Consider the following 18,511-nt stretch of genomic DNA (forward strand, 5'->3'; position numbering starts at 1 on the left):
TCTCATAGCTCATAGACAAAAATAAACAGAAACTTGTTTGGTCTCTCTTTTCATACGTGGAGCCATAATAGGATTAGTAGAACACCAGCAGGGCAGTGGAGGGCTGACCTGAAGGTCTGTATAGCCATCCCACACTGCCTAGACCCTAGCTAGAAAATGGAAATATATCTGGGAGAAGCCAAGACATCAAAGCCAAAGCATGTTCCCCAAATAAGCAATCATTAAGCATGGTCTTTTTTTTTCTGTTAAAAGAATAGGAAGGAATAACTCAAGTCAGAGACCTTGTTCAACAACTCAAACACCTGAGTTTGGCTAAGCAGAAAAGATATGCACTTCTGAATTACTTTCTCAGCGTGTGCAGAACACCAGAGGAGGGAAGGACCAGTCAGCTGTGTCTGCAAGGCAAATAAAATGGTTTTTTACCCTTGCAGTGGAAGTACAGTGACTGAAGAACAGACACAGTTACTTGTCTTGTTGTTCTGGGCTTGGTTGTGGTGGAGCACTCCACCAGCTTGTGTTAACCCTTGGCAGACCATGAGCCTCAAACTGGCAGGAGCCAAATGCACACTGATCCTCACACATCGGGTGAGTGCTGGGGCTGGGCAGGGAGGCAGTGCTGGGTGCAGCCACAGGCAGGGGAGCAGAACAGTCAGCAGGGAAAACAAACCATGTATCTCAAGATGGATCAAAAATATATCAAAATCCTAGTGATATATCAGTTCCTCCCCAACAGTTCAGGGGATTTCCTAATAGATGTCTTGAACCTGGAAGACCAGTACTCGCTGATAAAAATTTAATATTAAGCATTAATAGTAATAATTTATTCATTTATTACTAAATTTTATTTATCAATATTATATTTATTACTATGGCTGCCTGAATTTTTCTTTCTTTCTTCTTCTTTCATCCCTTTTTCCTACTGTAAGGTTCATTTCCTTTCCTAAGAAGTAAACATACCATTACATGAAAATATCACTCAGTGCCAGAAGCCTGCTTTTCAGTTTTGGTTCTCCCAATGAGCTTCAGTTTCCAAGTCCAATGTGGCAGTTCAGGGACAAAGTCCTCGGTTTCCCAATTCTGAAATGAAATGTTTGTGTGTGAACTTTACAATTTGTGCGCACAATTTATCAGAAAAAAATTAAAGCCCATACCATTGTGCAACAATGCAGTTTCCAATAACATCATACTTTGCAGAAAGCTGTTTATTACTTGTCTATTTATAAAGTTATGTGGAGTGGGGGAGACCAACATACCTCACGTGGGCCACTTCTCTAATTGGGCGTGCTGGATACCAAAGGGGACCATTTAAATTTGCAGCTGCTGGTAGATATGCTAAAATTAGACTAAATAAAAAATAGCAGCTGCATTTGTAGAAACAAATGAAAGCTGATTCACAGATGAGAGGCAGCTTGGGGGACTCAGGCATTGCAGCTAGATTTGACACAAAGGCTGGTCCAGTGTGAGATCCCCATGCCTACAAAGACACAATAGACCATAATGGTAAGCAAAAACTATGTTCAGCTCAACTCCATTGCTGGGGAAATCCTTTCACCACCCTGGACTTCTTTTTCTTTTTCCTCCTTTTTTCTTTTTTATTTTTTTTAAACATGTGGTACAATGTCTCATTATGTAGGAACACACTTTCCTTTAACATGTCTGTCTTCTTCTATCCCCTCAGCCTCCCCCTCAGACTTTCCTTGGACAACCACACTCATTGTGGCCAATGCCAAAAAAAGCCCACTCTCTACTTGTGTCCAGTCCCATACTCTGTTCTAACTACATGCCAAGACATTGACAGAGTGCAGGATCTTTCTCAGCAGCCATGTCAGGCTGGCTTTTTTTTATAGGATTCCCTTTCAAAATGCTAGTGCAGAAGAACTTCATGACCTCTTCTACCAGCAGCTCCATCTTGCATTGCCCCATGCATTATATTCAGATAAAAGGATATATTGTGGGATTTAAGGCTCAGTCTGTGTTACAGGGATGAGGGCACAGAACGGGCAGACTGCACAGGCTGTGCTTTCTGAACAGTCAAACTGGACTTTCCCTGGACAGAAAATACAGAAATTCTAGCTGGTTTTCGAAGGAAATCTCAGCAAAATTACTTCCAGCCACATTTGATTAAAAGGACTCTCCCTTGTCAGGAAGAGTAGGACTGTGCTGTTCATGGCAATACAATATTATATGGGTTGTACAGGATTCCAGTGTGGTGTGTTGGAGAAATTAATGTGGCAGCTCAGAGTCAGTGAAGAACTTCACTGTCAGGCTGTTCACCCTGCTGCTCTGGTTTCCAGACGGGTTTTTAGCTTGGACTCCTCATCAGCACAGTGCCCTGGGAGCAGTCCCACGTGGCCTCAGCACTCCTGAAGTGCCATGCAGATCTTTTATCCCCAGGTACCAGAGGGCACAGGCACAAAAGCAGTCTGATGTCAGCTCTTAGGCAACTTCACCTCCAGACGTGTGCAAAGTGGAAGAGAGTCTTCACCACCTTGTGAGGGCTCAGCATCCTCTTCTCTTCACCTCCTCTCTGGTTCCACTCCCAGGTCCTATGGACATTGCCTGGCAGCCTCATCACCTCTGCCAGACTGCTCCAGCAACAGCTCTTACCACTTGGCCTGAGCAGGACTGTGCTGACTACAGACAAGCACCTAATTCCTGCTTGAACCAAAAGGATCCAAAAGCAAGGCAGAGGTTGCCAACAAGTTACATTCACCTTCAAAAAGCATTTCTGAGCAGATCCTTCCCTCGTGCTCCTCTGCACATCCACTCCTTGCCCCGGGGTAATTTCCAGCAGAGCCTTGCAGCTGCCTGGCAGTCACTCTGCCTCTGCAGCACGGCTGGGTCCCCAGACTAAAGTCAGAGCCTCACAGGACAAATTGAGTACTACTGTTGGTAAAGGGCCCACCTCCACAGCTGGGGTAGCAGGACCTGGATTTCTGACTTCCTCCTTCACTGTGAAAAGCCTTGTTTGAGGGTCATCTCCTCAACTCTACAGACTCACCCTCACTCTTCAATAAAATTCTTGGATTTAATTTTAGTTTCAGCTCTTGGGCCCAACGTCAGACAGAAGGTAGGAAAAGTTTTACTGCTCTCCATGCTTTGGTGCTTGTGCCCCTCCTTGGGAAAACAGGAAACGTACAATAAACCTCCTTGGACTGAGGATGCAGATGAGCCCATATCTCCTATTTGAGGAACTCTCAAATTAGAGAAGGAACAATTACTGGCTGCATACAGAAGGGACTGCCCAATGTGCATCAGATCTGGACACATCATGGGCAGAGTTTGATGTAACTTGGGAGTGTTCTGCCAAAAACCAGAGGCAACTGTAGTTATGAAGAGGAACTTTTGGAGCTGCAATTTTGTTATGAGGCATCACAATTCCACTTAAGCCTTCCTTTAGGCAAGTCTTTTCCTTGCTGAGGCTTAAGTGTCCTGTTTAATGGTCAATGACCTTGGATGCCAAAGCACCAGACAGAGTGGGGGCCCTGAGAGCTCTCCCTCTTGGCCAGCTGTAATCCATGCTGCAAACCTGTTTGGTAGCCCTTGAGTGAATGGGCCCTTTGTTAGCAACTGATGAGTAGGATGTTCAGAGAACTTGGGAAAGTATGCTTGGCAAGTAAACTCACCTAACTAATAATAAAAATACTCTTCAAATTTGCCAGGCTTCTTTGCCTCAGGCGAGAACAATAAAGTCAATGAATTGTTTAATGTGAGGAAATAACAAGAGAGGGAAGAAAACAAGCATACTGTTCCCTGATGCTGTTTTGGAATTTCTCTTATGTTGATCCTGTTCTGCATTGACAATAAAAGCCTTTGGCATGCATCCTGCAGAGAAATCAAGAAGGATAAGAGATATGTGATTCTGTTGAGAGTTATAGCACACCTAAGCATAGGGATGGACTCTGATTTAAGGCATTTTTCATTTGTAGCTGGGGTGATCCTCTATCTGGCAGGCACGTGTTTGATTTTGAACATCTCAACAAGCCAGAGTACTTTCATGGGAACACTCACAATGACATGGAGAGCTGTTTTAAACTGCAATCCTCCTCCACAAGAGGCCCAGAGTAGGCACTAATTAATGGGATGGGTGTAGCACATACCTGCCTCTGGTGGGAAAGAGCTGAGCCTGAGAACCTCATCTCCACATATCCACCCAATACATTCTCCTCCCTGTAAAGCCAGAAGGCAGAAAATAATTTTAACTTTTAAGAAGAGGCATAATACCTGTACATAAGGGAGGAACTTGATTTAGAAATTGTACTTCTTAGGACCTGGACAACAATTCCCCCATTTTACCATCACTTTTCACTGTCACCTCTCGATTGAAGACACAGCAGCCCTGAGCATTTTTAGGAGGCAGACATATACTAAGAGCTTGCAGATTAAAGCAAGCACTAAACTTGTTAGGTACTAATCTTGTGCTTTGGGAAGACTTTAATTCTTGAGTTCTGCATCTGACTCCTTACATAACTTGCTGTGTATTTTGTGTCTTTTCCTAGATAAGATATTGGTAATCTTGACTCAAATGAGACAGATTTCTAGGTAGTAGTTTCTGTTATTTTGCAATTCCTAGTTAAATACCAATGGATATTTTTTCTTCAAGTGAAGAAATAGACAAAGGAGAGAGCCTTGTTAGCTAGGCCTACTTTTGATTGTGGTAAAAGAATCACAAAGCTGAACTTTCCTTATTCTTATTCTTATTCTACAAGCTGTTCATTGGGATGTGGGAGGAATGGCATTTTCTGCAATTCCTAGTGGTGCACTACCATGCCAGATCGTCGCAATGTGGAGCAAGAGCACATGCTGGAAAATGCCATGGGCTGGTTTCTGTGTTGCTGGTTATTTCTGAGAGTAAAGATCTCATCAGCACTTAGGTCTTGGCAGTGTTAAAGGTGGAAGAGCAGAAGGTGCAATGGGACATTGCAGCAGCCAGAGTCTCACGGTACAGCAGTCACACTGCTAAGCATCCTAAAGCTACCACAGGTTTCCAGTCTCTTGGGTTAACTTTATGGGAATATCACATTTTAAACCACAGAAATAAGGTCTTTGAATGGAAAGACACAGACTTGATTAGTGATATAGAATAAAGCTCACCTCCACACTTTGCAGAGTTAAGCCCCACATCAGATGCAGCAATTTTCACAGAATCATAGATTTACAGAATCACCAAATTAACTAGGTTGGAAAAGACCTTTGAGATCATCAAGTCCAACCTATGACTTAACACCACCTAATCAACTAAATCACGGCACTGAGTCCCATGTCCTGTCTTTTTTTGAACACCTGTAGGAATGGTGATTCTACCACCACCCTAGGAAGATGATTACAGTGCCCAACTACTCTTTTTGTGAAGAATTTTTTCCTAATGTCTAACCTAAACTTCCCCTGGTGCATCTTAACACTGTGTCCTCTCATCCTGTCACTGGTTGTCTAGGAGAAGAGATTGACCTCCACCTGGCTACAGCTTCATTTCAGGTAGTTGCAGAGTGTAACAGCCTCCCCCGAGCCTCCTTTTTTCCAGGCTAAACAGCCCCATCTCCCTCAGAAATTCTTCACAGGGCTTGTGTTCCAGGCTCTTTACAAGCCTTGTTGCCCTCTTTTTTTTTTTTTTTTTTTCCTGTGGCTTCCTGGGTTGCAGCAAAGTTCACACTGTCCTCTCCAGATCCATATGAGAGACATGTTTTCTACACCATATTAAAGGTTCAGGTGTGGGTCCACTGAAGTGAGGCCTCTGCTCTCTCTGTCTTTTCCTGACTGCTGTTCACAGTTTCTCTTATCCCGTTGTGTCTCCCAAGGCTGTATACATCCAGCAGCTGGGCAGGATGTCAGCACCCACATGACACTCACTATCAGGCCCTCCTTCCTTGCAGGCACAGCGAACAAGAGAGACAGACACTCTTCCATGTGGGATGGCATTGCACACTGCCGGTGGAAGCTCTGCTGTGGAGTGGACAAGAGGGAACACTGAAGGCTGGGTGCTAGAGCCCTGAAAAACATAGGGCTGTAGTTTGTGATCCCAAGGGAAAATTTGGCTGTAAGTATAAAGCAGTGGAAACCCTGGTCTGGAAGTGCCTATCCTCCCCACGTCTCCCTCCTGCTAGGGATGGGAGGATGTCCGATGCCCTCAGAAACATCCCAGTAAAGCCGCAGCTGCTGCCTCCATGCGCAAGGCAAGCTGCAAGTTCCACAGCTCTGTGATCACCATCAATAATGCATTCACAGTAGAGGACAGGATGGAAGAGTCAGTCAGCTAACAGCGCTCTCAGGCTGCTCAATGGCACCACTGTCTCTCTGCTCACTGTGAGCTCAGCGAGCACCCTGGGCTGTGCATGTGCAGAGGGCTGCACGCTCCCCGTGAGGATACACCAGTAGGGCTGGCAGGTTGTGCTCTAATCTCCAGGCAGGCTCAGCCCAGGCTGTCAAATTTGCTTAGAATGAAGGAAATCATGTTTTTTCCTGCCTTTCCCTCCTGCCCCTTACTTAAATAACCTCTTCTGTGAAGGAAGAGGCCCAGATGGCAAACAGCCTGCAGCTGTGCTGCCCGGGGAATAGTGCAAGGAAACAAGTCTCACACAGCAGGAATAGCTCATGGACTTGTTGGAGCTTGTGCAGAGCAGGACTCCTTTAATCACCCTTTCTCAAGGTAAACTGCATACTTTCATTCATCTTCATTTCTTATGTTCCCCCTTTTCTCCTCCCATTTGGTGCAATTAATTCAGGTCTGGTCATGGGTACTTGTGCAAGGCTTTCACACTCCATTTACATGCAGGGAATTACATCAGGCATTTTCCTTTCACACCATGCCTTCGCACAGTCCTTCTAGACCATGTACTACCTGATGATCAGTTCAGGTCTAGACACTTAGCCCTCACAATCTGCTGAACCTCTGCTTCATGTGGGTATGCCTTAAGTCCAGTATTGACTTCACCCCACAACAGAGAGACTATTCACATGAGTCAAGGTGCAGCAGATACACCTTCATCCTTCTCTATCCCTTTTCTACTTCTGGCACAGGTATACATAGTGTTCAGTTCATAGTCTAAAGCTTGTCCCTCTTTTGTTTCTCTGTTGTCAGATGTCTAAAATCTTTATTTAGAAACAGAGAAGGGAGGACACAAAAGGCTTGCAATGCTTGTTGATCTGTGTTGAGGGTGCCTTGAACAGCAGCCACAGTTGTAGAGTAGCTGGGCAGATGTGAGTGAAGGAACCAAATCTTTCTCTAGGCTGCTAACTTAAGTGTGATCAGATGGAAAAAATTAGAATATAATGACATCATTCTATGACATCATGATCTAAAAAGGTCTTCTTGCTAGGGGAAATCCCGGAGCAAGATGGGATTTATCAGAAATTTGCCAGCTAAAGACATGTAACTCACAGTATTGTTTTAGACAGGTTTGTTTCCATAAGGAAAGATGGGTTATAAAATGTAATAGGTTTGACGCTGCTTCAGGGAAGCTGGTTCAGTACATGAAGATGGGACAGGTGAGGGTACCACTCGCTGAGAAGCAGCTCTCCTCTCTTTGCTTCCCGTGGTCATGGGCCACGAGCTCAGCAATGGTGCCCGGGCAGAATATGTACAATGGGCAAGCTGGGGCATTGCTCAAAGGGGACAGAACTAATACACTTGGCATGTGTCCTGGTTTCCAGAAGTTTTAGGTTTTGTTGAGGTGAGTACTCTAAAGTGCATAATCTTGGCATTGCATTAATGCAGCTCTCTGCCAGCAAATTCCATAGCATTTAACAGAGGCAATTTTCTCCTTAATATGCATTTAAGAATCTGTCATTACTCCCTGCTTGTGCAGGTGGCATGATTTTCTGCCAGCGGCATGATTTCATGCCTAGCTGTAGGTAAAGGACCTGCTGAAATTCTGTGGAAATATTCCAGTTCTGCCTTGTACTTTACAGGACTGAAACAAATTATATGAACAGAGCACAGCTGCTGACAGAACTGAATAAGCCATACATAGGGTTATAAACAAAACCCCACTAGAACCCCATTCTTACTGGTCACAGTATCTCTCATATAATAAGACACAGCTCTCTCCCCTTCTTTAGTTCTTCCCCTTACACATCTTGACACATATCCATGCCGTAATTTTCACCTGAGCTCCTCTGTAAGATGTTAACTCTCTAGAGACCACAGTATGGTTGCTTGCTTTTGCTTACATGTGTATAAATGGCAACTGGAGAGAAACAGTTCTTTGTTTTCTTCGGCTAAGCTGTACACTGAGCCAAATACTCTTCCCCTGCATTTCCAGGCAAGTTTTCCCAGCCATATCCAGTCCATCTACCGCCCCTTCTCTGCCCTTCACTTCCTCCCTTTGCCAGTGCTGCCACTCCCTGGTTCCCCACCAGCTGGAGATGCTGCCTATCTTACTTTCAAATTTCCTGCTTATCCAGACTTGAAATTTGTGTTACCGTAATCCATCATATAATTCCAGTGTTTTTAAGATTTAGGTCTGTATGCCTAACATCCTTCCTCCAAGATTCTGCCTCCAGTGAGTAAGACAAGGAAGAGGGACTTTGACTCCAGCCAGTTATGGCTCTTCTGATCTCAACACAGAGAGACCTGCACAAGGGCAAAGGTTTCAGCCTGCTTGCACTTCCCCTGCTTGAGTGCAGGAGCCTGGTGTGGGTTCAGGAGGGGACACGTGTGGCTGTCCCCTCTGTCCTTGCTGGGACAGAGTTCCCACCAGCAGTCTATAGATGTTGACAGCTTGGTAATTCTGTGAGCTATAAAACTGGCTGATCCTGTTTGACTCTGAAACTTTGATCTAGAAACTCCCCTTGGGACCCATGAAAACATAGCAAACTCTACATTTAAATGGGAATTTTGCAGCCAAAAATATGGATAATCCAAGGACCATTGAATTAACAAACACTGTGATGCAGATCAGTTTTGTAAACACAGTGCTGCAGCTAAGCTCCCATGAAAAGCCACAAGGCTGTGAAAACTGAAATGTTTATTCTTACATTGCATTCAAGGACACTAATAGAAATAAAATAAAGTAACTAGATACTGAGTCCAGAGGATTCCCAAATATCAAGTAGGGAGAAAGCATGAAATGGGAAAGAGAAAGGTCAGTGTGACCTTCCCTGCTTGGGAAGATAATGGAAGATATCACCTTAAGAGTGATCCCATAGCACTCACAGGACAACCAAGGGATCAGACTCAGGCAGTACAGGTTTAGGAAAGGTAGGTCCTACCTGACCATCTTGATCTCCTTTAACACCAGGTGTTGCTCCTAGTTGATGAAGGAAAGGCTGTGGATATAGCCTACTGGACTTCCCCAAAGCCTTTAATACTGTCTTGAGTGGCATTCACCTGGAAAATGTGACAGGCCATGGCTTGGACAGGTGCACCCTTTGTTGGGTAAAAACTGCCTGGATGGTTGAGCACAGAGAATGGTGGTGAGTGGTGCCACATCTGGTTGGCAGCTGGTCGAATGGTGTTCCCCAAAGCTCAGTCCTGGGCCCAGCACTGTTCCATCTCTGTATTAATTGTCGTGGTGAGGGAGGCTCGGGACACTCAATATGAGAGTTCAGCAAGGTTCCTTTATTGATTAGAGCATCAGACATTTATGCACAACAAATAATAAGCTCATGTATATTCTGTAAGCTAGGCAATCTATTGGTTATACTACAGATATCAGTCCCCCTCTTACTCCCTCATTCCCTACGACTTACATCTTCTTTTTCTCATTTCTCTCTTTCCCAACTACAGCATCTTATTATTGTACTACAGCTATGCTCAAGGCCACAGTGTCCTTGCAGGTTCAGGGCATCAGATTAGCTGGGTCTGGTACTTTTCCAATTCTTGGTCAGCTACCCAGAGCATGTCTACGTGGCCTTTGTCATGTAGCCACTTCTCCACAATAATGACCTGGATGAAGGCATTGAGTGCAGCCTCCCTAAGTTTGAGTATACCACCAAGTTAGGTGTGGTGTTGATCTGCTAGAAGGCAGGAGGGCTCTGCAGAGGGATCTGGACAGATTGGAATGATGGGGTGAAGGCAATGGTGTGAGGTTGAAAACCAAATGCTAGGCCCTGCCATTAGATCACAACACCCCCAAGGAGTGCTGCAGGCTGGGAGAAGAGTGGCTGGAAAGCTGTCCCATGTAAAAAGACCCAGGGGTGCTGGTGGCAGCAGCTGAACATGAGCCAGGGTGTGCCCAGGTGGCCAAGAAGGCCAATGGCATCCTGGCCTGGATCAGCCATGGTGTGGCCAGCAGGGCCAGGGCAGGGATTGTCCCCAGCACTGGGCACTGCTGAGAGCACACCTGGAGTGCTGTGTCCAGCTCTGGGCCCTCCCTGCAAGAAAGGCACTGAGGAGCTGGAGAGAGTCCAGAGAAGGGCAATGGAGCTGGGGCAGGGTCTGGAGCACCAGTCCTGTGAGGAGCAGCTGAGGGAGCTGGGGGTGTTTGTCCTGGAGAAAAGGAGGCTCGGGGTCCTACACCTCCCTAAATGGAAGCTGTAGCCAGGGGGTCAACCTCTTCTTCCAGCTAACAAGTGAAAGGGACAGAACAAGAGTACAAAGCTTCAAGTTGTGCTAAGGGAGTGCCAGGTTGTATATCAGGAGGAATTTCTTCATGGAACAGATTGTCAAACATTGGAATGAACTTCCCAAGGAGGTGGTGGAGTGACTATCCCTGGAGGTGTTCAGCAAATGACTGGATGTGGCATTTGGTGCTGTGGCCTAATTGACAAGGTGGTGATCAGTCAAAGTTTGGACCCTATGATCTCAGATTCCTTTTCCAACCGAAATGATTCTGTGATATGCAGGCATCCCCTCAGGCTATAGAGGACACAGCAGTACCCAGTACCTTCACATTCTGTTGTGAGAAAGAAGGGCCAGGAGGAGTGCAGAGACAAGATTTCTGAGCAGACTGAGCAGTAGTTCTGATGGCTCCACACTCTCTTGCTTTTTATCTGCTTGCATAGTCTTATGCTCCAAAATTTATCAGCATCTTGCAAATCCAGTGGAAACTTTCTCTAACCAAATATTTCATTTTCCCTACATTTTTTCTCAAAAGCTTTCCACTTCCTTTCTTGACTCTCATTCTGCCTCTCTTGTTTTTAAAATCCAGCACTTTAGGCTCTCCATACAGTGTTGGAGCACCTGCCCCTTCAGGTGTTCCTTCATGCCACCTTCAGAAAACTTCATTCTCCTGGCAAACCCTCCTGCCTTCTCATCCTTTATAATCCCTGCTTTTCTCATGACCTGAATTATTATCCCTGTAATTTGTCTTGTCTTTGTTTGACTTGTCTACCTTCTGTGGGAAGCAGTGTGGAGTGGAGAACGGGGCTTGCTCTGTCTCGAAGATTGCTGCTATCTGAGTCCTCTTCAAACAGCAATAAATCTTATATCTGCCTCATTATGCCTCTGCTTCATAGTCTGTTCAGTCTGGATCTGATGGAAAAGCCCTCTGGCACATTGGCATTGCAGAACAGCTCTCCCAGAAGCTCTGAGGGACCCAGTCTGTATTTTCCCTGTGAGCACAGCTCTTACAGCCTACCCTGAGGCCCAAGAACACAGCAGGTGCTCAGAATGCCTGGGGGATGGTCTTTTTCTTTACTTAAAAATGGAGTGGAAGAAAGGACAAAAATTGGGGAAGATATTACTATAAATGGAGAGAATCCTATTCTCTTCTGGCAGAAGTATTTTGTGAGTCATGGTTATTTTCTTTTGAATACAGAGCTTCTCTGAGCTGATTAAGTGGAATTAACAACACACTCAGAAATCCTCACAGTTCCTTGTTTCTCTGATCCCTGTGGCTCTTGTTTTACCTCTCCTGCCTTTGGGAACACTTGAGGAATTTATTAATGAGGTCCAATTACTGAAAATTGCGGATTTATAGTCAACATTCTGGCTAATGCTGGAAAAGAGCTTTTAACTCCTTGGGAATTTAAAATAAACACCAGGACCCACCTTCTCAGGCACTGTTGCTCCCCTAAACACCCAGAACAAGAGCTGGCCAGTTATCCCTACCAGATGCATCACCAGTTGAGGCTCCCAAGAGGCAGCAGGTCACAAGCTCAAGATGCCTCTCAACAGACTCTACACACTGGGGAGACCACAGGCAGGAAAGGGTTTCAATTAACTGTCCAATTATTGCCCAACATTGCATTTATTTGATCAAATTGCTTGTACTGTGTGCAAAGCAGGGGCTCCTGGGAATATTTGATGCTAACTCTGAATGAGGGGTTGAGCTGAAAGGCACTCAGCAGGTCCTGGCACATCTTCTCGAGTTCAGAGGGGTCCTGCAGCGTTGACTTAATTTTGGCCTTTGTCATCTTCTAGCTCTTTCCACAGACTGTAAACCTTGAAAATGGACAGCTGCTGACAGCAGTGCTGAGAGTCCAAGATTGGCAATAGGTTCCATCACAAGTAGAGTGACACTGTTTGTGTATAATGAAAGTCTTCTGTAAAACCAAAACTGATAAAACAAGGGCTAGGTTTAGGTATATAGTTCTACATTGCTGAATAAAAGTAGCTGGTCATTGATTCCTGGTCCTGAGCACAGGTAAAGCAAAGTGAGTCACTCTATACCACCATCTAATTCTGATAGGGTCCCTAAGGAACAATTGTTATTTTTAGTGTGTTATACAGTTTTTTAAAACATGCTGGAACATAAAGACTGCAGACTTTTCTGCAAGTCATATAAACAGTGGGTTTAGAGAGTAAGATATAGTATAAACAGTGGGTGGGGCATGTGGACAGTGACGGTTTAATGTCTTTGGGAAATTGTTGAAGGAATGAGGAACTAAGTCTAATGAGAAGAACTTATTCATGGTGCTTCCTGGGAACAGCCCCTGACCAAACTATTTCCCAAGGCAGGGCTGGGTGTTGTATTGCATAAAGCTAGCTGTGGTCTTGTAAAGCAAAGCTGAGGGGTGAGCAAAGAAATGAGCTCTCCATAGCTGAGCTCCTCCATGGACTCTCCAGAGGCTGAGCTCCTCCATGGACCTCTTTCAGCAGTATGGATATCTTTCTCACAGACCTTTTATGAGACCTCAGATGTCTCATTAAAGCTTACAGGTGAGGCAGTAATAAGCTTCTTTTTCCCTCTCTACCCAAAGACATAATTTCACAGAACCTTCAGGGCTTTCTGGATACATTCACTGTTTTGTCAAGATTGGTTCAAAGGTTACTGAGATAGGACTGGAAGGCAGCTCCAGAGAAGTGTGCTTTTAGGGATGGTATGAACTCATAAGCCTTGCTTTGCTGAAAAATGTGGCTGAAATCAGATCACATCAACTCCACTGAGTTTTACGGGAGCACTAAAATTTCTGAGCACTTCTGGCCCAGAAGAAAATTACATCAGTGTATTCTATAGCTCAGGGAGAAGGCAAAGCTCTACACGTGAAGATTTTCTTCATTCTTGTCTCTAAACTGAGGTTGCACACTAACTTTTAGCATTCTTCTAGCCCAGAACTGGGGCTGTAGTTATTCCATATTTCAAAAGGGAAAATAGTCAATTTCATTGCCTGCCTTATGAGGTGTGCCAAAAGTTGTCCCCCTCCCAAGCACTCACTCAAGTTCCAGGTAACTCCATCAGTAATTTGGGGAAGTTTGGTACTCCTTAGTAGGTATTTATAATTCTGCTTTCCTCAGTGAGAAACTTCAGTTCAAAAGCATAGCACCAACAAAGTCTGAAGAGGCCAAAGTAGCCTCAGAGTGTCTGTCCTCATTATCCAGCACCACCTGCAATGACAATGACAAGGACAAGATTCATCTCCAAATATGGCAAGCACCTCAAAGCCCTCCACACCAAGCAGACCAGACTTCTTAAGCAAACAGATAATTTTCAATCAGGCTTTGTAGTCAAGATTCCAGTTATTGTCACAACTGAAGGAGAATTGTGGAGTTGAAGCACAGGAACCAGTGGCATCAGGCCTTGTGTCATATCTTATGAGGGAAGCTCTACAGCAGGCTCTGCAATGGCTTGTCAGTGAACCACTGCTTTTCCAGGACAAGAAGGGGTAGCCTGGTGATGAGGAGATGACATCTGTGGCCCTGTGCAGTCTGGAAGGCTGCACACACTTTCAGCTTGATAAGGCCCTTTGGTATTTATGGGATTATTAGTTATTGAGAATTATGTCTGTTTGCACAATAGAAAAGACTCTTCAATCTACATCACTCATTGTGTGAGTCATTATGTTGAATAACATATGTTTCCTATATTAGGTGGGATGACCCAATACATTGCACTTCCATCCAGAATGGCATTATATTTAAACACTACTAGCCTTCCTTTTCATGCAAAAGCCCCAGAACATAAGCTTCATCGTCCTACAAATTTGTTATGTTTCGATTTTTGGTTTTTTGCGTGATCAGTTGCAAGACCTGCAGTATTAAGCCAGATCAACCATATGCTGGCTGATAGCATCTAGATTATACCAAGTTTGTATGTGTCCTAATGAAAGATTTGTTAATTGACAGAGGAGAATTCCAGTGGTCAGCTAGATTAAAACAAACAGAAAGAGCATTTAACTTCAGGAATTTATGCCATTCCACTGGAACCAGTGAGACTATTCAGGTGCTTACAGCTGAGGACATGCATGTTTGTTGGCATGGTTGCTACACCATTGTTCTTGCAAGGAAGGAGTAGTGATCCATCATCATCAAGTGTAACAGGGTGCTTGGGGCTGCTTTCATTAGAGGGAACGGCAGAATTCCCATTGATTTCAGTGGAAGCGGGGCAGGCTGTGACACAGAAGTAGTAAGCTTGTGTAAACAAAAGTTACAGAAAATGTTCCTCATTACAAGTATTTATGATGACTGTGGAGACTGAGAGTCTTTTGGGTGTGTAGCCTCTGAAGTACAGCAATTATTAGTTCACTTTTCTCCAGTGTAATTAAAGCTAAGGCACATCAACAACACACTAATTTTGAGTATGTGGTGCTGACTTCTAAAAGAAGTATTACCTCAAGTCAGAGGTTTCTGAGAAAGCACAAATTGCATTAAAACACATTTCCGCCTCTATACATTTTTATTGACTTTCTGCTACAAGGAAATTCATTTTGGCTTTGCTACCCTGGTGTTCCTAGAGGAGGGGTTATCACTTGCCCAGAGTGGGGAACCTCAAGTATATTCTAATATAGGTCTGAACCCCATTACAAATGTCATGTAGATGGTAGCACAATTAGGTGAATCTGCCTTTCTTATCCCATTTCTTACACACACCCCCATGTAGCTAGCAGACACCTTACTACAGACAGGCTTCCAGTGGAAAATAACTGTTATAATCAGTTCTGGGGGTTTATGCCATGAAGAAATACCAGTTCACAATGCAAGGTTTAGATCAAAACTAACTCCACTACTTTCATTGAAAAGTAAAGGGCTGATTTCTCTATGACTCTGTATCAAGTGGCAAAAATAGTGGGACTAAATAAGGGATGAATAAACCAAGAATCATTTCAGACTGCAAATTCCAGAGAGATTTCAGCTCAGAATCCAAACCTGAGACCATCACGGCTGCAAAGATTAATTAATAAAGCTGTTCATATGCATCATAAGTATTTTCCATTTATAAACTTCTGCATCTTATTTCCCAGTTAGATCCTCAAATTCAATATCTGTGTAAGACTTCTCCTACATGGGATGCACAAATTATTGCCTTGGACCCCAGATATGTCTTTGATCCAGACCTAGAAGAGAAATCTGATGAAGGTACAACAAACAGAGAAAAATATACAACATTTTTCAAAAATAAAATAAATAGAGAAAAATTATCTAGCAACAATTACACTTCTATTCCAAGTGTCTCTTCATTCTCTTTTAACTGAAAGTATGAATGCTTGCAATAGTAATGGATTTACTCTTTATATTTATGTTCTGTAACAGAATTGAGGGTATTGCCACTAGCTATGAGAGTGCTTTTAATGTTTTTGAATCCTTTGAGCTTTTGACTTTGGGATATTGCATTGAGACAATTTCTGTTGTATAAACAAATACATTGTTTTGTTCTTCACTTGCACTAAATTTTTCATTTTTTCCAGCATCACTTTATTATGGTACTTTGTATGCCTTTTCCTTATTGTGATGCAAGGACCAGAATAGCAGCAATTTGGAGGGGTTTTTTTTAAGTCTAATTGCTAGCATGTTTTATAAAATATATTGGGATGCTGACTACTGCATTCTGAAGAGATGCACTGTTTCAATCAAGTGGTACAAATGTGACTGAGAAAAAAATCTCATTAAAATCTTTATTTAGTGCTTTTCAAGGATCAGACTAGCTCATCACTATGATATCTGGTTTTAAATTCCTTACATCTATTAGCTCTAATTAAAGTTACTTCTTTTTTTACCAGCCAATCAATTGATTACTAAACCCCTTCAGTATAATTGAGAGACTGCTAGTTGGTCTTTAACATGTGGTTTTCAACAAGATTCTAATTTATTACACCTACTCTTATAGCAATGCCAGTAAAGTTTTACAGGAGCTCTCAATCTTTAAACCAGAGATGGAAATGTAGGAGAAATAAGAATTCTACCAGCCAAGGATTAAAGATTTTCATTCTCCAAAGGTTGATATGAACATTTTTAAATCTAATTTTCTTACTGTTCTGAAGTGTAATTTCTCAATTCTAGTTTTGAATTGATGCCTCCTAGGTGTTGTGAAATTTATTTATATTTTGGTCAATCCTGTCTTAGAGATAGCTACTCCTTAAACAAACTGCTGTATGTTACTTAGAGCTGCAAAACATTTCACACAGTGAAAGAAGGCCATGCACTCAGAGCCCAATGGAAAAGTTGCCAGCTGTTTTAATAGCAGTTTATTTATAGATATTCTCTAATCTAGAAATTTATCATTTAATAACAATATGGGTGCAAAACAAGAAATTTCTACAATTTTTTGAGATGACTGATTTTTCATAAGAGGTTTATAAAGTCACATCAGTCTGATATTAAAGGCTGAGATTTTTTCCACTATTTCTCACTTCAGAGTAATTCTGTCCTTGTTCATTGAATTCAGGTTGAATCAGGTTGTGTGATTTGCTAATCTTCTGCAAGACAGTTTTGGTGATCTGCAAAGTAGGGTCAATTATCCTGAAAATACAGGATATCTTCTTGCAGAGAAAGAAAAATACAAACAACAATCTTTGCTGCACTTTTTTGGCCCAGGTTCCTTCCACGTGAGAAAGGCTGAATTATGTCTTGTGCTTGTGTCTGCCTGTGATGCTACACTGCAATGTGTGCACTTGAAATTCATGAACAGACATGACCAGAGGAGAAGCCGTTAAATCTAAAAACGTTTTGTGTGAATCCTGCCTCAAACATCATAATCTGTTTGTTCATCTGATAATGGGAGAGGCTGCAACATTAAGGGAAAGAGAGTTTTTACATACAAGCCTTGACTTGAACCCTGACAGCTTTTTACAAACTTAGTGTAATATAATATTTACTCCTAGTTTTTGTCAGGGTGAAATGTTCTGTAGTTTGCAGAATACATAGCATGTAAAGTGTGTCTTTCTTCTCCTTTCCTTTCAAACTCTTTTCCCCACAACACATGTGGGCTTTTCATGAATATTGTGACAATTTCCTTGGATGGCCTTCAACAAGTCACTGGGAAGGGCTCTCCTTGAGTCCCTGAGTTCTGGATTAGGAGCTTAATCAACTCACTTCCATGAGAAGTGGAAGACAAAAACCTTCTTCCCCTCTCCCACTTTATTTTAAATTGCTTTCCAGAGCAGGGATGGATTCCAAGGCAGATATGTCTACAGCGAAATTACAGTGTATTTTTATATTTTATATATATTTTCATAAAGTATAACAGCCCAAGTGAGTGTCATGACACCTCAGTACTTAACTTCTAGAACCCTGCACATGGCTGAGATACCACTGAGTTAAATAAACCCCATGTTTTTTGTGCAGTGTCATGTGTTTTATTTTAAGTAAGCTGATTCCATGATAGTGTGAGTTGTAAGACTGTCTTGCCCTTTTGTTAACAGAAATGCTTCATTTTATAAAAGAAAAAGATGAAAGGACACACAGAATAAATAAATCTGCTTTCTTTGTTGAATGTGCCTCTGTTGAATGTCTATTTCCCAGGTGGTACTTGGCACTACTGAAGGTTTATTATGACTGGGTTTTGTAACAGCAATCATACCCCAGGTAAAAATACTCAGACATGACTCACCTAAAGAAGAGATCTTTGCATTCCTACAGTTAATTCTGTATGTTGCATATTAATAGGAATTGTGGACAAATACTTCTGTGCTCACCATCTTTCACTGTGAATCAGGAGTTCTAAACCATGCAAGGTCATCCTGGCTTTGCTGTTTGCTTGCACAGCCTGCCAGAGTTTGGATGTGCAAAGCATTTTTCCTTGTTACCCAATCTTCTTGCCTAGCAATTAAAACGTCATAATCATAATCTTGAGATAAACATTATGACCATATTACAAATTAGGCAAAAAATTGAACAGAGCATAAAAATTAAGAAGTGTAGGAGTATAAGAATGAAGAATAACACAGCTTTAGTATCTGTCACTACTTTTCATTACGT

The 18,511-nt window shown here is 42.9% G+C and overlaps 1 long non-coding RNA gene across 2 annotated transcripts in view; it reads left to right on the forward strand.

The window, feature by feature from the left end:
* Positions 1 to 6,530: 6,530 nt before the first annotated feature.
* The window catches only part of LOC127061052 (uncharacterized), a 29,866-nt gene continuing 17,885 nt past the window's right edge, over positions 6,531 to 18,511 (forward strand). For both annotated transcript variants that reach the window (XR_007780474.1, XR_007780475.1), the window contains exon 1: positions 6,531 to 6,643. This is a non-coding gene — a long non-coding RNA (uncharacterized LOC127061052). The remainder of the gene's footprint in view (positions 6,644 to 18,511) is intronic.

The sequence above is a fragment of the Serinus canaria genome, chromosome Z (genome assembly GCF_022539315.1).
Source record: "Serinus canaria isolate serCan28SL12 chromosome Z, serCan2020, whole genome shotgun sequence".
Taxonomy (NCBI): domain Eukaryota; kingdom Metazoa; phylum Chordata; class Aves; order Passeriformes; family Fringillidae; genus Serinus; species Serinus canaria.